Source organism: Puma concolor, chromosome F2, assembly GCF_028749965.1.
Source record: "Puma concolor isolate L17-30 chromosome F2, mPumCon1.1.hap2, whole genome shotgun sequence".
Lineage (NCBI taxonomy): Eukaryota > Metazoa > Chordata > Mammalia > Carnivora > Felidae > Puma > Puma concolor.
In genome coordinates, this window is record NC_141684.1 from 54,174,669 (window position 1) to 54,202,069 (window position 27,401).

A 27,401-nucleotide genomic window follows, 5' to 3' on the forward strand; every position below is an offset into this window, starting at 1 on the left:
TTTTAAATTGATTATTACAATAAATAGCTTTTGTGTTACATTTTTAGTCTAATTCTGTGGTATGCCACTGGCTGCTTTAAAACTTTGAAGAACATATTTAACCAGATTTTTCACATTATCAACTCCAAGAATAAAATTTTATATCAATCAGCATGCATTACCTTTTCCCCCCTATTCTTCTCCTCCCTCCCTATATTTGAAGTCATAATATGTGATTCTAGGTCAATCTCTTTGTACAACTAATTGTAATATACTATTCATCCTCTACCTTAATACCTTTGACTATTTTCTACTTGTGCACATCTTTTTGCTTTGCTTGTCTGGAAAATGGACATTTCATGGTAAATTGTTCCCAGGAAGAAAATCTACAGCCGATAACGAAGAAGCTAAACACACTCGTGGGGGTTTGGGGAATCCAGAGAGATATCAGAGAATGGAGCTTAGACTTCTTGGAAATACATCTACTCAGTTGCCAGATAGTGCTGGGGAATAAAGTGAGAAAAAGGCTAGAACAAATAGTTATTTTGGCTGAGGAGGTGTAGGGATTGTCCACCCAAATGTTACCCGGATTTGCCTCTTAGAGCAAGGTGTGAGCAGAGGACTGTCTCCCCATCCACAATACCCAGACAGTCGTCAATGGGTGTTCACCCTGAACATGGAGGCCGTGCTTACAGATCCCAGTTAGGAATGCATACTATGCATACTACATTACATGTCAAAACTGAACCAACATGGTGCTGACATATCAAGGTCCTCATCCCTTTCCTTTCCTTTCCCAGGTTACACAAGAGTCAACAAAAACTCGTGCACATTCAGATAAAGTTACACCAATGCTGGGCCCTGTAAGGAAGACAGGGTTTTTCCAAAAGGAATGGTCTAATTGTCCTACCCAGTCTCAAGTGTCCAGTTATTAGGGAAGAATTCTTTGCCCTATTCAGATAGCTTCCTATGTGGAGGGAAATTTATTTGTGTGCTGGGAAGCCTGTCTCAGGACAAAGACCCATGTACCTGAGTTTAAGAATATGTGTCATCAGGGAGAGGAGCCAAGATGGCAGAACAGCATGGCAGTTTTTTTATGTCTTGTGACCATGAAATACAGCCAGACCAACACGAAACCATCCTGCACACCTAGAAAACTGATCTGAGGAATAACACAACAATCTGCACAACCTGAACCACGGAACTCAGCAGGTACGTGGCACGGAGAGGTGAACTGGGGGAGAGAGAAGCCGCGGGAAGGGAGGTGCTTTTGCAGGCTGAGACAGGAAGGAGATGGGGGAGGTGTGGGGGGAGAGTTTGGGAAAAGCACCCCCCCCCAAAAAAAAACAGCTGGAGAGAAAGTGGAGAAGTGGAAACAGCCACAGGGACTGAACTGAAAAGGGAGAAAGGAGAAAAGAGAGCGTTTAAATTCCACTAAGACTATAAACAAGGGGAGCGGAGAGTCTGCAACTCCGCAGCTGGATCCCTGGCGATGCTCTGATGAGAAGGGCGAATCCCCAGGAGCAGAGTGAAGCCCAGGCAGTTCTCAGGCCACAAGGGGAAAGGCGGTTCCCTTGCTGGGAGGACATTTGGTAGAGGCTGTGCAGCTGACAAAGGTGCCAGCAGACCCCATGGAACAGCCACATTCTCTGGTGCTGGAACAAGGTCGCTAGGAGTGAAGCCTGGTGCCAGATGTGTGTTGTGATTTTCCATAATCCCTGAAATGCTGCTGCTACACGATCACGTGAACTTTTTCTGGGGTGGGCTGGCAGCCAGCCCCAGTCTCTGGGCATCGGCACCAGAACGGTCCTGCGAACATTCCTAGGTGTGGCTGGCATCCAGCCATTGCTTGGTGAAACCCTCCACAGAGGGACAAAATGGGTCAGAGCCACAGTCCCTCAGAAATAAGGGTCGGGAAAAACAGCCGCATCTGAGATAAAACACAGGAGGGAGGTGCTGCCTGGGGCTTGGTCATGGACAGTGTAAAAGCAGGGAGTGGACAGATGCCGGAGTCAAAGGACAGGTGCGCGATTACTGATCAGGGAGAACAGAGTTCAGATACTGGAGATTGGTAGCTAGGTGACGCCATTTTCACCGCTCCCGTGCACGCCCATACGCACCTATAAGCACCACCACGATCCAGCCCAGTAAGCTAAGCATCGCCATCTAGTGCATAATGGAGCCTTTACACTAAGCCCCACCCAACTGGGCCAACCTCGCGCTTCAGGAACACAAATCTCTCCACCTGCTTAGTTTACAGACTATAAATCACAGTTTGACTTCTAGGGGAAAACGAAGTAATTTCAATCGTATTTCAGTCTGTTTGCTGGTCCATATTTTCAATTTCCTTTTTTTTCTCTTTTTCATTTCTTTTTCTTGAATACAGAAAGAGAAAAATTTTGTTTTAATTTTCAATTTTTATTAAAAATATTTTTCTTTACTTGTTCTACTATATTTTTTACTTTTGTGTAAAATTTTTCAAATTCTATTTTACTTCCATCATTTCATTTTATTCTATTTCAGTGTATTCATTTTTCAAAATTTCAAACTATTTCCTTTTTTTTCCTTTCCCCTTTTTTCTCTAATCTATCAAGCACCTTTCAACACCAGACCAAAACACACCTAGGATCTAGCATCATTTATTTGATTTGTGTGTGTATTGTTTTTAATTTTTTAATTTTAATTTTAATTAAAACATTTTTATTTTAATTCGATTACCTCATTAATTCCTTTTCTCTCTTCAAAATGATGAAACAAAGGGATTCACCCCAAAAGAAAGAACAGGAAGAAATAACAGCCAGGGACTTAACCAACACAGATACAAGCAAGATGTCTGAACCAGAATTTAGAATCATGATAATAAGAATACTAGCTGGAGTCAAAAATAGATTAGAATCCCTTTCTGCAGAGATAAAAGAAGGTAAAGTTAGTCAGGATTAAATAAAAAACGTTATAACTGAGCTGCAATCCCAAATGGTGCCATGGCAGCAAGGGTGGATGAGGCAGAGCAGAGAATCCATGATATAGAGGACAAACTTATGGAGAATAATGAAGCAGAAAAAAAGAGGGAAACTAAGGCAAAAGAGCACGATTTAAGAATTAGAGAAATCAGGGGCGCCTGGGTGGCAGTCGGTTAAGCGTCTGACTTCAGCCAGGTCACGATCTCGCGGTCCGTGAGTTCGAGCCCCGCATCAGGCTCTGGGCTGATGGCTCAGAGCCTGGAGCCTGTTTCTGATTCTGTGTCTCCCTCTCTCTCTCTCTGCCCCTCCCCCGTTCATGCTCTGTCTCTCTCTGTCTCAAAAATAAATAAACGTTGAAAAAAAAAAAAAAGAATTAGAGAAATCAGTGACTCATTAAAAAGGAACAACATCAGAATCATAGGAGTCCCAGAAGAAGAAGAGACAGAATAAGGGGTAGAAGGGTTATGTGAACAAATCATAGCAGAAAACTTTCCTAACCTGGGGAAAGACACAGACATCAAAATCCAGGAAGCACAGAGGACTCCCATTAAATTCAACAAAAACCGACCATCAACAAGGCATATCTATGCCAAAATCTATACCCAAAATCTATAAAGAATTTACCAAACTCAACACCCAAAAAATAAATAATCCAGTGAAGCAAAAGACATGGGCAAAAGACATGAATAGACACTTCTCCAAAGAAGACATCCAGATGGCCAAGCAACACATGGAAAAATGCTCAACATCACTCATCATCAGGGAAATACAAATCAAAACCACAATGAAATACCACCTCACACCTGTCAGAATGGCTCACATTAACAACTCAGTCAACAACAGATGTTGGCAAGGATGCAGAGAGAGAGGATCTCGTTTGCACTGTTGTGGGAAAGCAAACTGGTGCAGCCACTCTGGAAAACAGTATGGAGGTTACTCAAAAATTAAAAACAGAACTGCACTATGACCTAGCAATTGCACTACTATGTATTTATCCAAGGGATACAGGTGTGCTGTTTCGAAGGGACACATGCACCCCAATGTTTATAGCAGCACTATCAACAATAGCCAAAGTATGGAAAGAGCCCAAATGTCCATCAATGGATGAATGGATAAAGAAGATGTGGTATACATATACAATGGAGTATTACTCAGCAATAAAAATGAGTGAAATCTTGCCATTTGCAACTATGTGGATGGAACTAGAGCTAAGTGAAATTAGTCAGAGAAAGACAAATATCATATGACTTCACTCATATGAGGACTTTAAGACACAGAACAGATGAACACAAGGGAAGGGAAGCAAAAATAATATAAAAACAGGGAGGGGGACAAAACATAAGAAACTCTTAAATATGGAGAACAAACAGCAGGTTACTGAAGGGGTTGTGGGAGGGGGGAGGGGCTAAATGCGTAACGGGCATTAAGGAATCTATCCCTGAAATCATTGTTGCACTATATGCTAACTAACATGGATGTAAATGAAAAAAAAAAAAAAAAGAATCTAGTGATTCATCACTTATATAAAACATCCAGTGCTCATCAATTTTACCTAATTTTAATGAATTGAAATTTAAATTTAAAAATCGGTTCTTGGTTTGAGTTATTAGAAAAATTTTAACTGTATTTGGAACAACTTGGACATTCGAATCTACTTGCTTTGACTATAAATTTTGTGACATCTACATACACACCAGATTCAGGTTAGTTAAAAAAAAAAGGATACAAAATATCTCAATTTTTAAAATATCTGTTATATGTTGCAATGATATTATCTTGGATACAATGGATTAAATAAAACCTATTTTTAAAATTAAAAAAAAGAAGAATATGTGTCATCATTGCATATGGCAGGTGTAAGGGGTGTGGAAATTAGGGAGTAAATCTTTTCTCCTGGGTTGTGAAGACTTCCTAGGGGACAATGGGCAGGACAATTTATTTATATGTTAACTTTTAAAATTAATACATTTCAATTTTTATATTAGATATTTTCTGTTCATCCGTTGAATTTGCTTTACGACCTGACAATAATTTGTGATTAAGTCTAAAGAGTCTACTCCAGACCTGGCATGCAGAAAACACTCAATAAATACTGTTGGCCAATTTTCTAGACTTTTTTAAAGCATACTCTCTAGAGAATTAGTTGTGAAAAGTTTACTGTCAACCTCACATTTGTGAAACTAGTATCTCTGGGATGTGTAGTCTAGTGAGGCACAAGTTTCACTCCACATGGGATACGATTAACCATCAGGCTCTATTAGAAGCTTGCACCAAAGCAGACTATTATATACAAATGGAGGCATGATGAGGCATTTCCATACCCCATGCCACTCTTCTCTTGACATCGTGTCAATACAAATCTTCCTGTATTCTTTCCTTAACTCAGTTAGGCCCTGGGTTGACATTAGCATAATTGACCTAGAAATTACAGATAATAGCAGCAAGAAATGGTTTTAACAGGCTAGACAACATTATTTAGTCTTTTTCTATAATTCCCTTTTTATTACTGTTATTTCACTCTCTTTAATCTATTTACCACCCCTTGTGGAAGCACCAAGGCCTTTGAGACTGCTGCGAAGCACCCTTTCTGCGAAAGCCAAGCCTCCTTAAAATGTCATCATTCCTCACAATAACCTTCAAGGTCAGTTACTTAATGATTTTATGTTCCAAGGAGAATTGGGAGACTCTAGGTTAAGTGTCTTTCCCCAGACAAATCAGTAGCACAGCTGGGGTCAGAACTGTACTTTTGGCTCCAGTTAATTCAGTTGGAAAATAACGTACCCCCTGTCCCCCACCCCCACCCCACTAGGATTGCTGCCAAGACCATTCAGAAGGTATAAATGTAGTATTCTGGCTGTGAGCCTGTATTTTACCTTTAATAAATGGGCATGCTTATTCTTCCCAGGTGACTCATCAATGAGTCTTAGTCTTTCAACTTAGCTATGCACTAAAGTTTACGTGAGGATAGGATCCAGGGCACTGCATGGGATTACAGCAATAAGAGCCTTTTTGTCTAGAAGCTTTCCATCAGTATTAATGTGGAAAACTCAAAAAGTACTCTTCTTGCCATATGTGGAGCAGAATAACCTGGCTAATGTATGTGGAGCCTGTCCTATTGGCACATAAGTACCTTTGGCAATAGTCCCAACAAATCTTAGCGAGTATCCAAGGTCAAGTTTTGTCAACACTTAGGTGGAAGTCGTCCAGAGAAAACCCCAGGTGTGGCAAGAGATAAGTAGATGATTCAGTAGTTGACATTCTCCCTTCTGAGTCAATAATTAACCCCAGCATGCTATTATTGGCATTCTGAAGCCTCCTGCAATTTGCATGGCTTAAAAATTAGACTCAGTAGAAACTACTGGTCCTAAAGATAGTCAAGAGAAAGCAATGAACCTGGTTGTAGCTACATCTCAGAATTAATTGGCTACATAAATTCTGTCAAGTTCTTCAGGATTTTCTGTAAAAAAAAAAAAAATTGCTTTAATTTCTCCATAAAAGCATAATTTCCTTGGAAAAATTAGTGTGGACATTACAGCTGTGACGTAGCATCTTGACAGTTGTGGGAATGGTTTTCTCATGCTGGAGAATTGCTTTGAGTTTCTTCCAAAAGAGAAGGCCACATGTGAATTGTAGTTGGGCAACGAGGCTCAGACACTTCAGTCTCTCAGTGGCTACAGACAATTTTCTCTTCAGGGAAAGACACATTTCTGAAGAAATAGCAGCTGAAATATTTATGCCCATTTACCTTAACCTTTTTAGTTTATATTCAGAATGTTGATACTTTTTTAAGTTTATTTATTTATTTTGAGAGAAAGAGAGAGACAGAGAAAGAGAGAGCAGGGGAGGGGAAGAGAGAGAGAATCACAAGCAGGCTTCGCACTGTCAGTGCAGAGCCCTATGCAGGACTCAAACTTGCGAACCACGAGATCATGACCTGAGCCGAAAGCAAGAGCTGGTCACTTAACAGACTGAGCCACCCCCAGAATGTTGATGCTTAAATTTCTTAATTATACCTTCATTTTATTAAACCATAAATTCTTCATGTTTAGGATCAATATTTTCACTGCTCTTTTTGCGTAAGGGTTAAACAGGGCAACCCTATTGATTAACAACTGTAAATATAGGCTGAATTTCTTCCTGGTTCATAGTCCAGATGGCACATTGTATGTTAACGTGTTCATGATGGTAACATTTGCAAGCAGCTGAAGAAAATCACTTTCGATAAAGATTTGTGAGGAAAAGAGACCAATCTAAAGGAGGGATGGGAGGATATAACTGATCCAGACATATCTGCTCTACCAAGTAATATCTTTTGATGAATGGTCACTATGATTTGACAGAGTGGGGAAACTGCTAAATTACGAGACCACTTAGAAGCAAAAATAGTAAATATATAACTGTTCGAACTACTCTTATAAGCTTGATAATTTTTTTAATTTTAGTTTTACTGAGGAATAACTGACATATAACCCTGTAAGATATTTAAAATGTACATTGTAGTGATTTGATATACATATGCATTATGGAAGGACTCCCCCAGTCAAATTAATTAACATACACATCCATCCCCTCATGTATTTCTTTCTTTCTTTTTTCCAGTAGGAACATTTACGTTCTACTCTGCTAACAAATTTCAGTTATACAGTATATTGTTATCAATTGCTGTCACCATGTTTTACACTAAATCCTCAGAACTTACTCATCTTATAGCAGAAAGTTTGTACACTTTCACCAACCTCTTCCTACTTCCACTCCACCCTCAAACCTTGGAAACTAGCTTCCTACAATCTGTGTCGATGAGTTTGACTGTTTTAAAAATTTTATTTATTTTTTGGATTCTACATGTAAGTGATGCCATATTTGTCTTTCTCTGTCTGGCTTATTCCACTCAGTTCATCCAAATTGCCACAAACAGCAGGATTTCCTTATTTTTTATGGCTGAATAGTATTTCACTATATCCATGTGAGATAGATAGATGTATACAGATATACATCTATCTCACATCTTTGTTCATTCATCCACGGACACTTAGGTTGTTTCCATATCTTAGTTACTGTAAATAGTGCTGCAATGAACATGGGAGTGAAGATATTTCTTCAACATCCTATTTTCATTTTCATTTCCTTTAGATATGTATCCTGGGGTGGAGTTGTGTCGTATTTCTAGTTTGTTAATTTTTTAGGAAACTTCAGGGTTTTCCATAGTGGAGTACCAACAGTGCACGAGAATGCCCTTTTCTCCACATCCTCACTAACCCTTGTCATCTCTTGGCTTTTAATTATAGCCATTCTAATGGGAGGGAGATAGTATTGTTGTTTTGATTTGCATTTTCCAGATAATTAGTGATGTGGAGCATCTTTTTTTCTTTTAAGCTCATTTATTTATTTTTGAGAGAGAGCACAAGCAGGGGAGGGGAAGAGAGAGAGAGAATCCCAAGCAGGCTCCACACTGTCACACAGAGCCTTAAACTCATGACTCCTGAGATCATGACCTGAGCTGAAATCAAGAATCTGGTGCTTAACCAACGGAGTCACCCAGGTGCCTTGTGGAGCATCTTTTCATGTACCTGTTGACCATTTATATGCATCCTTTGGAAAAATTCAGCTTCTCTAGCCATTTTTTAATCAGTTTGGTTCTTGTTTTGTTTTGCTATTGAGTTGTATGGCTTCTTCATATAGTTCGGATATTAAGCCCTTATCAGATATGTAGTTTGCAAATATTTTCTCCCATCATAGATTGCCTTTTCCTTTTTCAATGGTTTCCTTTGCGATGCAAAAGTTTTCTTAGTTTTATATAATACCACTCTTCTATTTTGCTTTTGCTACCTTTGCATTGCTATCAAATAACAAGAAATTATTGCCAAGATCAATTTCAAGGAGCTTATTCTCTGTATTTTTCTCTAAACATTTTACAATCTCAGGTCTAATGATCAAGTCTTCAGTCGATTTTGACTTTATTATTGTGTACGATGTAAGATATGGGTACAGTTCATTCTTTTGCATGTGACTAGTTTTCCCAGCACCATTTATTTAAGAGATGACCCTCCTGCACTATATGTTCTTGGTTCTGTTGTCAATTGATTGAGCATATGTATACATGGGTTTCTTTCTGGACTCTATTCTCTTCCATTGATCTATATCTGTTTTTGTGCCAATACCAAACTGTTTTCATTGCTGTAACTTCTTAAAAACTTTTTAGAATGTTTATTTATTTTTGAGAAAGAGAGAGAGAGACAGAGCACGAGCAGGGAAGGGGCAGAGAGAGAGGGAAATACAGAATCCGAAGCAGGCTCTAGGCTCCCAGCTGTCAGCACAGAGCCTGACATGGGGCTCAAACCCATGAGCTGTGGGATCATGACCTGAGCCAAAGTCAGATGCTCAACCAACTGAGCCACCCAGGCGCCCCTGCAACTTTTTAATATAGTTTGAAATCAGGAAGTGTGATACCTCTACCTTACTTCTTCTTTCCAAGATTGCTTTGGCTATTCACAGTCTTTTGTGGTTCCCCACAAATTAAGAATGATTGTTCTATTTCTGTGAAAAATGCCATTGGAATTTTGACAGGAATTACATTGAATCTGTAGATTACTTTGAGTAGTAAGTACATTTTCACATCAGTTCTTCTAGTCCATGAGTATGGAGTATCTTTCCATTTATTTGTGTCTTTTTCAATTTCTTTCATCCATGTCTTATAGTGTTTAGTGTAGAGATCTTTCATCTTCTTGGGTAAATGTATTCCTAGGTATTTATTTTTTGAGGTACAATTGTAAATAGGATTGTTTTCTCAATTTCTCTTTCTGATGGTTTGTTTTTAGCATATAAAATGCAACTGACTTTTTTTTTTTTTTGTAAATTGACTTCGTATCTTGCAACTTTACTGAATTTATTAGTATTAGTGTATTAGTTCTGAAAGGTCCTTGGTAGAGTCCTTAAAGGGTTGTTTTTTTTTTTTTTTAACATACAGTATCACATCATCTGCAAATAGAAACAGGTTGGATGACTTTTATTTCTTTATATCCTACCTAATTTCTCTGGTTAGGAGTTCCTGTAGTGTGTTAAATAAAAGTTATGAGAGTGGGCATCCTTGTCTTGTTGCTGATCTTAGAAGAAAAGCTTTCAGCTTTTTAACATTGAATATGATGTTAGCTGTGGATTTGTCACATATAGACTTTATTATGTTGAGGTATATACCCTCTATATGCAGTTTGTTGAGTTTTTATTATGAATGGATGTTGAATTTTGTCAAGTGCTTTTTCTGCAACTATTTAGATGATCAGATAATTTTTATCCTTCGTTTTGTTAATGTGATGGATCACATTAATTTGTGGATGTTAAACCATCTTTATGTTCCTGAAATAAATCCCACTTGATCATGGTGTGTGATTCTTTTAATGTACTTTGAATTTAATTTGCTGATATTTTGTTGAAAATTTTTGCATTTATGTTCATCAGGATATTGACCTGTAATTTTATTTTCTTGTAATGTCCTTGTCTTGTTTTGGTGCCAGGATAATGCTGGCCTTGGAAAATGAGTTTGGAAGTGTTCCTTTTTCTTCAATTTTTTTTTGAGTAGTTTGAGAAGGAATGGTATTAATTCTTTCTCAAGTGTTCGGTAGAATTAACCAGTGAAACTATTTAGTTTTGGACTCTTACTTGTTGGGAGGTTTTGATTACTGATTCGATCTCCTTACCAATAATTGGTCTGTTTAGATTTTCTATCTTTTCATGATTCAGTCTTGGTAGATGGTATGTTTCTAGAAATGTATCCATTACTCCTAGGTTGTTTGATTTGTTGGTTGTGATTATCTAGTTCACATCTGAAATTTAAATAGGAAAACCAGATGTTTTATATGACTGCTCTTCCTCACAGACATTCCCTGGGAAACCATGAAGACAAAAGTAGGACAGTGTTATGTTCCCAGCAACTCTAAGCAAAATGGGGCAGTGAAGGAGATTTATTCAGAGACCATAGCCAGCCTCTTGACAGTCAGACCCTCTTCTGATTCTAAAGCTCTCTCTTAGATTTTTCCACGGTAACATCCTTTCTCAGTTGTGCTTTCCTGAATATTTTACACTCCACCTCCCCCGAAATGTGTCTGCTCTATTTCCCCCCTTCCTTTGGTACTAGATAGTAGATTGGCTAATCTAATAGACTCACTATGAGAAAATTTTGTAATTGTTAATAATAACTTAGCATGTTAACTCCTTAATGTTACCTTTTAACCGGTGCTCTCCATGCTTTAACCCAGTGGTTTTTTAATTACTTAAAAAATAAAAATAAAAAAATGCTATCAAACGTATGTCCCCTTGGTACCACGGGTGGGTAGGGAATAGGTAAAAGCTAGTGATAATAGAAAAACAATGGAATGTTTATTTAAAATAAACTTTCTTTTTTTTTAATTTATTTTTTTTGGGACAGAGAGAGACAGAGCATGAACGGGGGAGGGGCAGAGAGAGAGGGAGACACAGAATCAGAAACAGGCTCCAGGCTCTGAGCCATCAGCCCGGAGCCTGACGCGGGGCTCGAACTCACGGACCGCGAGATCGTGACCTGGCTGAAGTCGGGCGCTTAACCGACTGCGCCACCCAGGCGCCCCATAAAATAAACTTTCTTAAATGACACCATCTATTAGATTTTCTAGATCAAGATTTTTTTTTTTTTTTAGCCAAAAGAATTAGGAGGTGGGATAGTATGAGTGGGAAGGAATAAAAGAAGCATTAGAAAGGAAAGGAAGTATTGAATAAGAATGAAGAAAATTGTCATTAAGTACAAAATGATTATATACAGTGAAGCAGAATGCTGTTCTTGTCAAATGAGAAGGAACATTTAAACGCTTTCCTGAAATTAAGAAACCTAGTAGTTAAAATTATTAAAATACTCTTGAGAAAAAGTAACCATCTTCAAAATTATGCTGGCAATTTAGTGCTATTTTATGTATTATTCATGGTAGCCCAGAAAAAGAATTTTAGCCTAGGAAGAGAGTTTGTAAAAAGTGATTACTATAAGTCCCTTACTTTACAGATATATGAACTGAGGCACAGTGAATTTAAGTAACATGCTTAAGATTAATAAGCTATAGAACTGACATTGAATAAATAGCCTTTAATCTAATGCTCTTATACAGGCTGAATATAAAGATGTCTACATCACAATCCCCAGAACCTGTGACTACATTACCTTAAATGCTAAAAGAGATTGTGCAGATGTGGTTAAGATAAGGATTATAAAAATGGGGAAATGATCCTGGTTTATCTGGGTGGGTCCAATGCAGTCACAAGGGTCCTTGTAAGAGAAAGACAGAAGCTGAGAAGCAGAAAAGAGATGAAATGGTGAAAGCAAAGCTCGGAGTAATGTGCTTTGAAGATGGAAGAAAGGACCACAACCAAGGAATGTAAGTGAACTTGAGAAGCTAGCGATGGCAAGGAAGTAATTATCTCCTAGGGCCTCCAGAAGAAATGAAGCTGTGCCAACACTTTGATTTTAGTTCATAAAACCCATTTCAGATTTCTGACCTGCAGAAATGTAAGATAATAAGTTTGTGTTGTTTGCAGCCACCAGGATTGCATTAATTTGTTATAGCAGCTATAGGAAACTAATACATGCCTTTCCATCTAAACTGCTTACTTCATTTCATTAAAATAATCATGAGTGTTATTGAAAGGAGCAGAGAAATCCAGGAACTTTACTGAAAATTCAAATTACTGTTACTAGGTAAACTGTAGCACAGATAGATGAACTCATTGACTAGTTTTCCCACAGGCTAACATATGAACAAAAGTCACTATTTAAAAAATTTCTTTTAAAGTTTAAAATAATTTTTTAAAATGACTAAATTGTTTTAAAATAAAATGAGAGAACTACTGTACTAGGAATCATTTTGTGCTAGGAAGCATTTGTTGGCTAGCTTAAGTAAAATGGAAACTAAAGTCTAGAAGAGAAGCCAAACTGTAGAAAGAAGAGGAAATCTTACAAGAATCAAAGTGACCACTTTCTCTATCTTTCTGCCTCACCTTGCATGGCTCTTCCTCTCTGTGCACAGGCTTACCTGCAGCCTAGCTTTTTCCATTCCAGGTGATCCTGAGTTCGACATGGTAGCTCCAATTCTGGCTTTTTCTTAAATCCCACTTCAAGTCTAGCAGACACTGACTGGAGTCACTTTTTCAAATATGATCTTCAAGCTGAGAAAAATAGAGAAGAGAGCTGGAGAATAAGATGAAAACAGGTACATCTGAATAAGACGCCCACCCTTGTCTACTCAGTTGGGACCATAGGGCCCCAAGTTCCTACTCATTAAGGGTTGTGCAGGAACACTATTAGAAAAGAATATGCGGTACAGACCAAGTGACCAATATGTTGATTACATCTCTAAATATTCAGGTATAAATTTATAACGTTAACTGCTATTATTGTTTTAAAAAGACAAAATACATAAATTAACATTTTCATTAGGCATAAAAGGATTCATGATCAAACAAAGTAATATAAAGCAAAACACATTAATAAGAGACCAACTTCTAGGAAAACATCAAACAGGATGAATAAAAGTAAAGGTAAAAACTAATGAGTTAGGGGTGCTGGGTGGCTCAGTGGGTTAACATCCAACTTTTGATTTCAACTCAGGTCATGATCTCAGGGTTGGGAGATTGAGCCCTGCATTGGGTTCTGTGCTGGGGCATGGAGTCTGCTTAAGATTTTCTCTCTCTCCCTCTTCCCCTCCCCACCACTCACGTTCTCTTTCTCCCTCTCTCTCTCTAAAAAACAAAACAAAACAAAAAACAAACGTGTCAGAAAACAGAGAAAATTTAGAATCAATCACTTAATGTAAGTGCTTGAAATAATTACAGAGTGACATGAGTGAAAGAAACCCTCAGTAAGTCAAATCAATAAAAAGTGGGCAGCAACAGAAGTAAATAGTATTGTAAGTGAAAAATATAATAAAACTACAGATACCGAAAAGAATTAGAAAAGCAACAGAGTACCATGTGCACTATATACAAAAAGGTGAATATTATTTAGGAAAATAACAAACTATTATACTCCAGTTCAAATAGAAAACCAGCAACTCGGATTTTTTTAAAGGTAAATAATAGTTCTCTGTCCAAACTTATTCTTGTCTCCAATTTAGTAGACAAGAAATTCCAAGTAATATCTTTTGATGAAAGGCCACTATAATACCACAGAGTGGAGGTCGTATTATCACTAGCCATTGTCTGTTCCCATCTCACCTACTTCCATCTCACAAATAATAAAGGCTTACTTACTTAGGCAATGATTTAATTCTTTTTAAAAAATGTTTATTATTTATATTTTGGAGAGAGAGAGAGCATGAACAGGGGAGGGGCAGAGAGAGAGGGAGACACAGAATCTGAAGCAGGCTCCAGGCTCTGAGCTGTCAGCACAAAGCCCGATGCGGAGCTTGAACTCACAAACTATGAGATCGTGACCTGAGCCAAAGCCGGATGCTTAACCGACTGAGCCACCCAGGTGCCCCTAAGATAATTCTAATAAAACGATGTTTTCATAAAATGACATCTGCGAGAAATGTTGGAATTTGCATTCACATTTTTCCTTTCCTGAAAGTTATTGCTCATCAGAGACTTTAATTCCTTAACCAGATAAGGTCCTCTGGTACCTCAACAATATGGGAAATTGGACTGGACAGAAATCCTTGATCAAATAAAAGAAAATGGAGGCATTTTCTTTGGGTATAAGATTAACCTTTGTAAGGTCAGTTAGCAGAACAATGAGCCGTGGACACCGACCATGCCGAAATCCCTCAGGTGGACCTTGATGTTCAGGTGCTAGAGAGCAGGCAGAACATGAGCTAAGGCACAAAGTAGGCACTATCCTAGGTTTGATGTGAGTGGTGGAAAGCACGGAGGTGAGGCGTGCTATCCAGGTGGTAGATAGCAGGTCAGGCGCCAGTCAGCTCTTGTCTCTTGGGGTGTCCGTTCCCAGCGATAATCACACCTGTGTGGGGAATAAAGGAAACGAAGTCTCTTTTTTTCTCCCCTCAGCGTAACCTGCTTTGTTAGGCAGGTTTTAGGCAATGTTTTTCCTGCTTTTCAGGATTGATTCAGGCAATGAAATGAGGCAACAGAAAAGCAGACTGACTTTTACAACTAGTCCTTCTTTTCAGAAACTGAGATCATTCTTTCTGTGGTATTCCTTTTCATTCCAAACTGTGAACGTTATAGCATATGGAGAAACCAATAGTACTTAAGACTGTCACAGATGAAATAAAGGTTATAGGTGGCAAACTCATACAGGCAAGTTCATACAGAACAAGCTTATTTTAAGTGGATATTTGTAAAAGTACATACCATTTCCATCAGCAGGAGTTAACCCAGCTGTGCCAAAATTAGCAAGAGCCAAGACTGACAAATTCCTTTGGCTTTCTCCAGGAACTATTTTCTATACTTTCATTATCCTGCTTCTGAATTTGGTGTGAAAATGCATCACAATTAATGTCTAACACGATGCCGTTTATGATGTGGTTTTAAATTCCTCGGGAAATGGAATTAAACCATCAGACCCATTCTCTAGGTCTAAGGTGAAAGGTTAATGGATTTACTAAAACGCTAAACAAATTCAAAGCAGTATCCTTTGGAGAGAGAGATGAGGAAAAGCATCAAACGCTTGTCTGGACAAATTTTTTCCTCCATTCTGAAAATAGTCTAAATAACATCAAAGGATGTGCAGAAAAATGACCGGGGCTCAAGTATTAAATAATGATGTGTCCTTCATTACTGCCTTCCACGGAGGTTTTCTAGCAAATTTGAGTTACCTTGTTTCTTGGAAGACACGCAATAGTAAATCAACAGCAAATGTTATCTACATGTAACAGATGGTAGAGATGAGACTGCAGAAAAACTGATATGCTCAGCTTCTCAATCAGTGGTAGAAAGAGGGAGTAATATTCAGACCCGGGAATCCATTACTCACTACTTGGGCCATCTTTTCTTTCCGAGAATTGAAAGTAAGATATTGCAGTTGAATACACAAAAGCTATACTGCTTCAAAAAACCTGGGCTCAATTATAGATGATGTAGCAAACTACATTATTGTTTTAAAGTGTCCATCCCCCTTTCTGCCTCCACAGGCGTATTCTTCCCTGTCTTTAGAATTTGGGCTTGCCCACACGACTTACTTTGACCAATGGGCTGATGGCAAAGGCACTATCGGCGAGAGCTTGAAATGTGCTTGTGCAATTATCTTTCTGAGTCTCCGTCATTGCCATGAAAAGAGATTCTTCTGCGTACCTGTTTGCCCCAGATTAAAAACAAGTGGAGCCAGCCATAGCCAAGCCTGAGCTTAAAGCAGAACCACCCATCTGAGTCTAGATCAGCCAACTCCAGTCAACAAGCTGACGCATGGAAAATAAGCACTTATTGTTGAATGGCACTAAGATTTTATGGTTGCGTAATAATAACTGACCAAACATGAGAATTATGGGGACTACAGTCTACAGCCTAGGGTCTGATGGTTAATCTCCTTTCAGCTCTGTTTCTGGAGCTGCTTTTCCTATTTTTAACTCGTGAGCCTTAATTCCTCCCAGGCTAAGCTGATTTGCTCCAGCTCCCAGCCATTTCTCCAATATTGCACCCAGTTTAACTGTCTTTACTATTGCCCCAGTATTTACAACTTAAATCGCCGTAACCTCCGTGTCCCATGGGTTGATTGTTTTTTTCTGTTATTGCCCAGAGCCGTCCATAGAATCTTCAGGGATGCAAACGGGCTTAAGGTGTTTACAAACTTGGTGTCTGCGTATTTTTCCTCTTCTGCTATATTTAGAGAAAGACTAAGGTTACTGCTTGTTCAGGATAGGTTTTATCACTGTGAAATGTTGTTTTCTTGTGACATTCAGAAAGCAACTATTTTTTAAATTATACAATTTGAGTAGAATCCCATATGGATGAAACTGAGAAAATATAAGAATTGCTTTATTACATTACAAGTCCAACTGAAATAGATATATCGATTCATACAATGTATATAAGGGGATGTAATTCAGACTTGCAAGCTGCAGGGTGCCCACTCTTGGCACTATTGACATTTGGGGCCAGATAATTCTTTGCGGTGAGGGGCTGTCCCGTTTATCAGCATCCCTGGCCTTCACGCAAGAGATGCCAATAGCACCTCTCCTGGAGCTGTGTCAACCAAAAATATCGCTAGACATTTCAAAGTGCCCCTGGGAAAAATTACCTCTGTTGAAAGTACTGACATAGAGGGTATTTACTTTCATTTATCAACTAAAGATAGCTCACTCAGAAACTTCTCCATTTTCCCTCTTCCCACCCCTGCTCATGATTCTGCTGATCTACCTGATCCCTAGACTCTCTCTAAAACCAAGGATAGTCATTCTTGCCTCATATCTGTTAAAGAAACATTTGCCGCATTGAAGTCCACTTACAATGCAATGATAAATGTCAAGGCAATATTAATAAATATGAAGTCTTAACTAGAAAGGGCCTAGTGAACATAGCATCAGTTATGCTAACTTTTTGGCTCAGTAGTATATATTGAAGCCAGACTAGCCAGATTAACAGGATACAGTAACAATGGATCGTGTGTCTGAACCTGCAAACAGTCTTGTTTTGTAGATCTGGTCATCATAATAGTATTCATTAAAGTGATAGTTTACCTGTATCTCATTTTTCTCAATCGTATAGAGTTAAGAGTACAAAATTTTCCTACACATTTGAAGAAGCTTTGCACTCCAAAACAGTTACAACTAGTTTGAGTCCTATAATTAGATAGTATAAAATTTCTTGCATGCAAACACCATAATCATATTTTGTTTTCAACAAAGAACCATCTGTTTTATAAAGGATGCACTCCCAGGCATGAGATATTTCATTTAGATACCGTGGTGTTGCCATATTTTCCTGTCATGTGAACCATAGTCATTGCGAGTGTAAAGTCCACAGCCTTGTATCGCAATAACGTGATCTCCTTTTCCAATGTGATTTTAGAGGCAGCATGTCAATATTTTATTCATAAAATGACATAGCAAATGTGGCAGTAATTAAAACAGTTCAGCTTTGAGCCAACCACACTGGCAGATGGCGAATACTTCTTTACCGACGATCTTAGAGCAGAAGCTATAAAGTCAAAAGATGTTTACTTGGAGAAGGCATTGGCCAGTCTAACTACCACTGTTCCCTCCAAGTCTAATTTTCAATAAGTCTTATTTTTAAACACTCTAATTTCATTCAATTAGCCTTTGAACTATGCTTGGAAAGTGCTCCAAGAGATAATGCCTAGCATTGATCACATATATTATTATCTCATTTTATTCTCTTCAAGGTCTTATAGGTATCATTGTCTTCATTTTACAGATGGAGAAATTGAGGCTTAGAGAGATAAAGTACCTCTTCCAACTGAGTGTCAAATAAAGATTTAATCCCATGTCCAATCTGACTACAACACTCCTATCCTGAAATGGTAGACTAGAGGTCAGAGTCATAACCATATGATGAGTTTGTAGCCAAATCATAATATATAGGCCACAGATTTTTGCCAGACCCAACAAACTTTCTCCATCCTTCTTAAAATACTGTGCCTTGAATCATTTATGACAAAGTTCCATATTAAACAAAAAACTGGTAGGCAATGAGGAGAACCATATTAAAATCTTGCTACAAATAAAGCTCTGTTCTCTAGTTCTTAAGTAATCATACTGTTTCAAAAGTATAATTAGGGGCACCTGGGTGGCTCAGTCAGTTGAGTGTCTGACTTCAGCTCAGGTCATGATCTCACTGTTGGTGAGTTCGAGCCCCATGTCGGGCTCTGTTCTGACAGCTTGGAGCCTGGAGACTGCTTCAGATTCTGTGTCTCCCTTTCTCTCTGCCCCTCCCATGCTCTCTCTCGATCTCTCTCTCTCTCAAAAATAAACATTAAAAAAAATTCTAAAAAAAGCATAATTAAATTTTTGGTGTAAAAATTCAGCTAAAGAGGAAGAATAAAGTTTATCATTTTAATTTTGTTATTTCTTTCAAAACTGTGTTTACCAGTTAGTGGAATGGTGTGTGTGTGTGTGTGTGTGTGTGTGTGTGTGTGTGTAATTTGTAAGAAGTAAGGTTTGAGTCTTAGGTTTCATATTCATGCCATTCCTTTTCATACCTTCAGAAACACAATTAAAAATAGATCAAGAACCTTGTTTATGGTACAACTATTTTCCTGATAGAAGTCAGAAAACTATAAAATGAGTTGGTTCATGGCAATGTATATATTATTTCAGAGCAGGATGAGGAAACATAATGCCAAAAGCATGCACTAGAAACGTTATTTCCATATAGAAATAATGAAATGTCAGGATCAACAGGAATCCCATAAATCACTATTATTCACTTCCATTTCTTAGTTTATTATGAAGTGCATGCAGCTATGGACTGGTGACCTTTTCTCCTAGTAAACCTACCCTCGACTAAATTGACACAATTCTACTCTCTCATAACACACCACACACACACACACACACACACACACACACACACACACACATCTTATCCAAATTACATGATTTAGTTTTATCCAGTATTTGACCTTTCCTTAGCTCATATTTCTTGTTTATAGTTTCAAGCTTTTGAAAGCTTGACCTCTAAAAGTATTTTCCTTATGGCAAACAAAATAAGACAATTCCTTCAGAGCATTTTACTGTATTTATATCTCATCTTGTTCCAAAAGCTATTTGAAAGGACTTACAGGGGCATCTGGGTGGCTCAGTCGGTTGAGCATCTGACTTTGGCTCAGGTCATGATCTCACGGTTTGTGGGTTCAAGCCCCGTGTCAGCCTCTGTGCTGACAGCTCAGAGCCTGGAGACTGCTTCGGATTCTGTGTCTCCTTCTCACTCTGCTCCTCCCCTGCTCATGCTCTGTTTCTCTCTCTCAAAAATAAATAAACATTAAAAAAAAAGCAGTATGTGGGAAAAGCAGGCTTTGACTATCTTTGTATGTGTGTATGTGTGCATGTGTGTATTCTAAACCTACTCATTTAGGGACCCTCAATCCCAATCTGAAAGTTTGTAAACAAGACGAAACCTTGCAAGGAGATTGGAGAGAGGCTGTTAGGGGTTGAATTGTGTCCTCTCCAAATCCATATGTTGAAATCCTAACCCCTGGTATCTTTACAGAGGTAATTAAGTTAAAATGAAGTCACAAGGGTGAACCCTAATTCAGCATGTCCTGTAAGAACGGGATATTTGAACATAGACATATATAGGGAGGAGAAGGCCATCTACAAGCCAAGGAGAGAGGCCTGGAATGGGCCTCATGGCCCTCGGGAGGAACAAACACTCCCAACAGGCTGATCTTAGTGTTTCAGCCTCCAGAATTGTGAGACTATATAATCTACTTGATGGGCTTTTTCTCCCCCCTGTACATTTTAGATGACCCTCAAAATCCTGTTAGGTTCCTTCTCAGCAAACAGCCATATTCTCATGATGAGAAAAACATCAGATAAATTCCAATGAGGTTCTACAAAACATCTGCTCAGTACTCCTTAGAACTGTCTGTATCGTGAAAAACTAAAGTCTAAGAAACTGTCAGAACCAAAGGGAGCCTAAGGAGACATGAGGACCCGATGTAGTATGGTACCTAAGATAGCATCCAAGAACAGAAAAAAGGATATTAGGTAAAAACTTGCAGATAAAAACTCGGAAAATATGAATAAAGTATGGATTTTACTTGCTGATAATGTATCAATAACAAGTCATTAGTTGTGACAAATGTACTAGTATGTTAATAATAGGGGAGGAGCACCTAGCTGGCTCAGTCGGGAGAGCACGTGACTCTTGGATACATTTGTGTTGTTTAAACCAAAACCAAAGTTGTGGTGCTTTGTCACAGCAGCCCCAGGAAACCTGTATTAGGAAGCCCTAATACAGAAGTTCTTTTGTTTGTTTTTCTCTTTTGTGTTTTTCAGCTTGAAGCAGCTAGGTATTTTTGGAAGATGTCTGAACTCATGGACATAAGAACTACATACACTTCACTCTTCCTATTTATATACTGCAAACTATTAAGAGTATATACACAATAGAATCTGACAGCAATATTTAGTTCCTACTAACTGATTAATGGGTGGTCATCTTTAACCACTGTTTCCAAGAGAAGAATAATATATGTTCTGGTCCAGTCTAAACGATAAAATGTAGAGTGTCAAAATCATCAAGAACATTTTATGAAAGTTTTACTCTATGACTGTTACTGTTCTAAGCACTTCATGTTAATTATTTAATCCTTACAATTACCCTGGGAGAAACACTGATACTATCTCCACACCTTGCTGCTTTGCACATTACCTCTTTCTTCAGGCCTGTGCTAGTAACTATGGAAAGTTCTGTTCTTCCCTTAGGTATGTGCCTAAAATATATTATTTTAAGAACTAATATTTGGTAGCTACTTTTCTCAGAAATCTTTTATTCTCTCCAATTTATTTGGCAAAATGCTGGACATAAACATTATAAGTTAATGAAAGTTTTTCATAAGAATGCAACACTTTATCATTCTATGGATCACCTATTTCAGAATCATCTTGACTAATCATTTAAAATTCCATTTCCGGGGCTCTATACCAGACCTACTGAGTTTATTTTTATTGGTGGGCCCTGAAAACTGCATTTGTAAACAAGCTCCTTGGGTGATTCTTCTGCACATTCAAATTTGAGAAGAATGGCTTATTTTGAAAATGCCATTTGTGCTTTCACTAAATATTAATGTAATTGATTAATTAATTAATTAATTAAGGCCTTGCTTATTTATCATACTGGAAGAGCATTTAAGAATGATAAAAGGATAGCAGCACCTGAGTGCCTTAGCCAGTTAAGCATCCAACTCTTGATCTCCGCTCAGGTCTTGATCTTGGACTCGTGGGTTCAAGGCCCATGTTGGGCTCCGTGATGGGTGTGGAGCCTCCTTAAAAAAATGATAAAAAGATAAATATAAAATTACAATAAAATTTAAAAAATCAATGTGCCTTTAAAGCAGATTACATGCTTTGGGAAGACAGGAAAAGCAAGCATTAATAATCAACAAATGAGCCTGGGAACATCACTAATCCATCTGCTTTACATTAAATGTCTCATTAAGGAGGATAACGTTGGCGTCTGGTGACTGACCCCATGGATTTAACCAATTACTTCATAATACTGCATTCCAAGTTATAAGTTCAGAGCAGGTATTGATGAAAAACGAATGAGCCAGAAAGAAGAAAAGAATTAATTATAAAAGATAGGGTATTCTCATTATTTTAGGAAATTTTTCATCAACTTGATTTCTTAGAAGTCAGTAGTTTTATAGGAAAGGCTAAATATTTCTAAGTTTCTGATTGGTGACAGGAAGAGGCATGTTGTGGTAGCCAACCTTTAAAATGCCCTCAAGGGGCGCCTGGGTGGCGCAGTCGGTTAAGCGTCCGACTTCAGCCAGGTCACGATCTCGCGGTCCGTGAGTTCGAGCCCCGCGTCGGGCTCTGGGCTGATGGCTCAGAGCCTGGAGCCTGTTTCCCATTCTGTGTCTCCCTCTCTCTCTGCCCCTCCCCCGTTCATGCTCTGTCTCTCTCTGTCCCAAAAATAAATAAAAAACGTTGAAAAAAAAAAAAAATTAAAATGCCCTCAACGATGGGGCGCCTGGGTGGCGCAGTCGGTTAAGCGTCCGACTTCAGCCAGGTCACGATCTCGCGGTCTGTGAGTTCGAGCCCCACGTCGGGCTCTTGGCTGATGGCTCGGAGCCTGGAGCCTGTTTCCGATTCTGTGTCTCCATCTCTCTCTGCCCCTCCCCCGTTCATGCTCTGTCTCTCTCTGTCCCAAAAATAAAAATAAACGTTGAAAAAAAAAAATGCCCTCAACGATCCTCACCCCCTGCTATTCATACCTTTGTCTAGTCCTCTGTGATACTGAATAGGGCTGATATGCCTAATCAGTAGGATATTGCAAAAAATGATGGAGTGGGACTACTCAGCTTAGGTCATAAATGACACTGTGTTTTTTTCTCCTGTTTTCTCTTTGGCTCACTTGCTATGGATGAGGTCCACTGCCATGCTTCAAAGACAGCAAAGTACCCCCTGGAAAGATCCATGTGGAGAAGAACTGTGGTCTTCTGTCAACAACCGGTACCACCTTTCTACTCATGTGGGTGAGCCATCTTGGAGGCAAAACTCCCCAACCCCAGTCAAGCTTTCAGATAGCTACAAACTCAGCTGCCATCATGTTTATAACCTCATGAGAGACCCCAAACCAAAACATTGCATCTAAGCTACTTCTGAATTCCTAACCTGCAGAAATGGTTTGATATAGCAAATATTTGTTTTTGTTTTAGGGAGTGTTGTTCTATAGTGGCAGATAATTCATACGGATAAAATGCAATAAACTTAAGGATGTTTGGGAAATGCTGGAATAGAATTTAACAATACTAATGTATCCATTCTTGCTTAGCCCTCCAAATCCAGATTCCATTTTCACTTTTCCATTGTTTTTTCAGATAGCTCCTTCTCAGTTCTCTTTGCTTTCTTGTTCTCCTCCAATCTCTAATGAATGGCCACTTCCCAGAGATCTACTTTTCTCATTAGTTCGTTCATCCCAGACCAAACCATCTTCTCTATGAGGATAATTTGTAGCCCAGAGTGCCTCTTTTAGGTTAAAATATACAAATGGAATTTGAACATTTCCACTTAACTGTTCAAAGTCAACATATCTGCAAACAGATTTGTCTTTTTGCATTTAAAATTGTCCTCTTCTGACTTCACATGTGTTAGTGAAGCCATGCTTCTCTACATTAATAAACCAACAAGCTACTAATTCTCTAACTCTTCATTTATTTTTCTCTGGACTTCCTTCCATGTCTGATCTTTAAATTCTGTGAATTTATGCTTCATAACATCTTTAAAATTCTCGGCTTTTTTTCCATTACTGTTACCTGACTCACTGCCAGATCTTTGTGAGCTGATAATGACAATAACTCCATGCGGTAATAATTGTGCTAACCAACTTACCTACTCTTCTTGACTCCAATATCTCTTCATTTCCATCCATCATGCACATGACTGTCAAATTAATCTGTCTATACACTACATCCATTCCTTTTCCACTCACAAATGTCGATGGCTATTCCTTATCCTTAACTTTACCTTCCCCAACCCCTTCTCTAATTACTGCATTATTTTAATACTCCTCAACTGAACTGGGATTTTACTTTCACTCTAACATGCCAAATACAGTCCCTCTTCCATATATCTTGCCCATTCCATTCTCCACTTACTAATGACCTCCTTTGTCTTTCCACTCACTAATGATCTCCTTTGTCTTTCTCTGCATATCCGTATCTAAATCTTTGTCATGTGTCACAACCCAGATCAAGTCTTGCATTTCTAATAGATTTTCCCTGATCTCTTTGGTTCATAAAGTGTTGCCAGCACATATATTCAAAGGCACAATGAATTCAAAGGCCATATTAGTCTGGAATGAAAAGTGGAGGATACTATTTATAAAAGTTTTCGGAAATACTATTATACTTGCTACTTGCTTCATTTATTTAGTAACAAATAACATGCATCTTTGTATTTTCTACCAATGAAAACTTAACTCAGCAGGAATCAGCTAAAATGGAATGAGATTACTGGAAACTTCTGGACATTCCATAATGTCATTTAGAATTATGAATGAATGTCGGTCACTAATTAACTGATTCTAACCCTAACCATATTGTGCCAAGAGGATTGGGTCAGAGTAAATTTGCTATACTCTAAAATAGAGAGGGGCACCTAAGTGGCTCAGATGGTTAAGCGTCTGGCTCTTGATTTCAGCTCAGGTCATGATCTCACAGTTCATGGGTTTGAACCCTGTGTTGGGCTCTGTGCTGTCAGTTGGGATTCTCTCTCTCTCTCTCTCTGTCCCTTCCCTGCTCTCTCTCTCTCTCTCTCTCAAAAATAGGTAAATAAACATTTAAAAAATAAAATAAAATACAGAGTGGCACTGAATGTAGCTGTTTGTTTTTCTTGCCATTGTAAAATAGTCCAAGGCTTAACTGATTAAATTATACTTTCTACCAACACTTTATTAAGAAAAGAGAGCACCACTGTCTTTCTTTTAAAATTAAAATAATTTTATGTGTCCTTGAACTCTCTTAAATGCTAGCCCTAAGGGCCAAGCCTACATAATGGTTTTTCTTTAACAGCACCAACATAGAACACATGCCAAAGCCCAGAGAGAACTTCATAAAGTAATTTACAATTTATCCAACTACAAACTACTGACAACAATATCATGGAACTTTTTCATGTTTATGGGTCTCTTCTCCCTCTATAGATTGCCTGCCCCTCCAAGTCAGACACCAGGTTCAATAATTCATTCAATAAATGTTTACTCGACATTAGTTCTTGAATGCTTCATTGAAAGATATGAGGCAAAATTGTAGGAGGCATGCAAAATTCTGATTTGCAAGCAACAAAAACCAACCCTGGCCAATTTTAAGAGAAAAAGAAAAACCAATATGTTGAAAAGCCATTGGGTGGTACATAGAATTATGTAGAAGACTAGCAGAAAATAGGCAGGAACAAAACACGGCAGGACCATGACATCAAACTGTTTGGACAAAAACGCCGATGCCCTACATCTGATGGTCAGATGCTGGAACTCCCAGCACTGGACTTTGGAGGCGACTCTTGGTACTGTTGCCTGGGAGACTGGGTGTTGCTGCCACTTTTTGCTTTAGATTCAAAGTCTGTAGTAGGCATGTCTGCTATGGTTATGCACCCCAGCAGCCACAGGCTAGGGAAACAGTGATAATTCTTTCCAGCTTCAACAGCAAGAGGGGGTAAAATGTAGAAAGAGATAAAACAAATCAAGCATGGGAATGAGATTCAGATGCCAGACATTAAAAAATAAGTTTGTTAAAAAAGGGTATACATCTACTTTTATTCATTATGATCATTTTGCACTTCAGATAGATCACCCTAGCAGGAATCTTGCAAGTAGATTACAGAGCCAAATTGGAGTTTCAATCCGAAGATCCATACAAAACTTGAAGCTAACATGATAGGAAGGAAAAAATGGATTTGAGAGAAAGTGAGGTGATAAACTTGACAGAATTTGGAGATTGATTGGACTTGATAAACAAAAGAAGGTTGTCAATAAATGCTCTTAGATTTATGGCCTGGGAGACCATGTGAATTAAAAAAGAAAATTTGGGAGTATTAGAAAATTTAAGGAAGATGATAAACAGTGGTTAGGGGGTATTAAATATAAGGTGTATGTGATAGTTTAAATATGGTTATAAAGTCTTTACAGGTTTTCTTAGCAAGACATAGAGTCTATTTTCCCGCTTCTTAAGATATAGCTGGTTGTATGATTTGCTTTGACCAAGAGAATATGGCAGAAGTAACATGTGACTGGTAAGTCCCCACGATAAGTGGTCTTACAGTTTCTATTCTCAACTTTTTGGAAGGTTGTCATCACCTTGTGAAGAAACTGGCCTCCTGAGGACTAGAGAGAACATAAAGAGAGAGAGTTGCAGCCATCCCAGCATTCTGAGATGAGATCCCCCAATACATGAATGAGGCCATTCTGTACTAGCCAATCCCCAGCCAACCCATTTGATTACTGCAGCCACCTAAGTGACCTCAGGCCAGACCAGCAGAAGAACCACCCATCTGAGCTCCAAATTACAGAATCATAAGCAAATAAATTGTTTTTTAAAAATATTATTTTAGTATAGCTTATCATATAGCAGTGGAGAACTGATATATTGCTAGTAGAATATCCAGAGGAAAATGTCCACTTGGGAGTTGGATATGAGTCTATGAGCACATATCAGAGATAATATGGCCATTATGATGATGGTCAGTACCAGGGACTGTATGAGATCATCCAGTATGAGATCATATTATTTCAGTCATGAGCAAAATCATTAATTTAAACCAACATTTAAGACATGAGTAGAGAAAAGAAATTAGTGAAATTATAAGAAGCATCCAGTAATGATTCAAGCAAATCCATTATGTTAAACAGCCGGGAAGTCATGGGTAACCTTTGTGGAAACAATTTGTGTTTTTTGGAATGTTGGTGTAAAAGCCTATTGTTGACGGGTTGACACATCAGTAGAAAGCAAAGAAAAACAGATGGTGAGTGGAGATATCTCTTTGCAAATACATTCATGAGACTAAAACCAAAGATAAAGTAAAGTTGGAGTGTTTTTTTCCAAAATATGAAAAAGATACCAGCATATTTATAAAATGGCATGAAACTTAAAAACAGATATTTAAGTTATTCCAAGATTTTAGCGATGATGGAAGTTTCTTGAAGAAAAAGTGGAAGTAGGGAACAGGCATAACAGTAAAGAGACTAGCCTTTTTCATGAATAAGACCTGTACATCTGTGACCCTGGAATTAAGAATAAAAATTCCCAACTAATTCCTGGGAGTGGGGCCAAGGATGGGGGAGTTGGGGGATAGGAGAGGCACAATCTACAGT

General features: G+C 38.3%; 2 long non-coding RNA genes across 4 annotated transcripts in view; one reads left to right on the forward strand and one right to left on the reverse strand.

Annotated features, from left to right (window-relative positions):
- The window catches only part of LOC147572021 (uncharacterized), a 76,344-nt gene extending 59,567 nt beyond the window's left edge, over positions 1-16,777 (reverse strand). Inside the window, exons 1-4 of one of the 3 annotated variants that reach the window (XR_015247011.1) lie at positions 15,264-16,777; positions 14,703-14,910; positions 12,986-13,118; positions 23-2,354 (exon numbers count right to left, since the gene is read on the reverse strand). This is a non-coding gene — a long non-coding RNA (uncharacterized LOC147572021). Of the gene's footprint in view, positions 1-22; positions 2,355-12,985; positions 13,119-14,702; positions 14,911-15,263 lie in introns of those variants that run through there. The other 2 variants (XR_015247009.1, XR_015247010.1) reach the window with 2 other exon arrangements.
- LOC147572022 (uncharacterized) lies at positions 947-27,324 on the forward strand. Its single transcript, XR_015247008.1, has 4 exons — positions 947-1,191; positions 5,491-5,580; positions 22,964-23,070; positions 26,377-27,324. It is a non-coding gene; the product is annotated as an uncharacterized LOC147572022 (long non-coding RNA).
- The last annotated feature ends 77 nt before the right edge of the window (positions 27,325-27,401 follow it).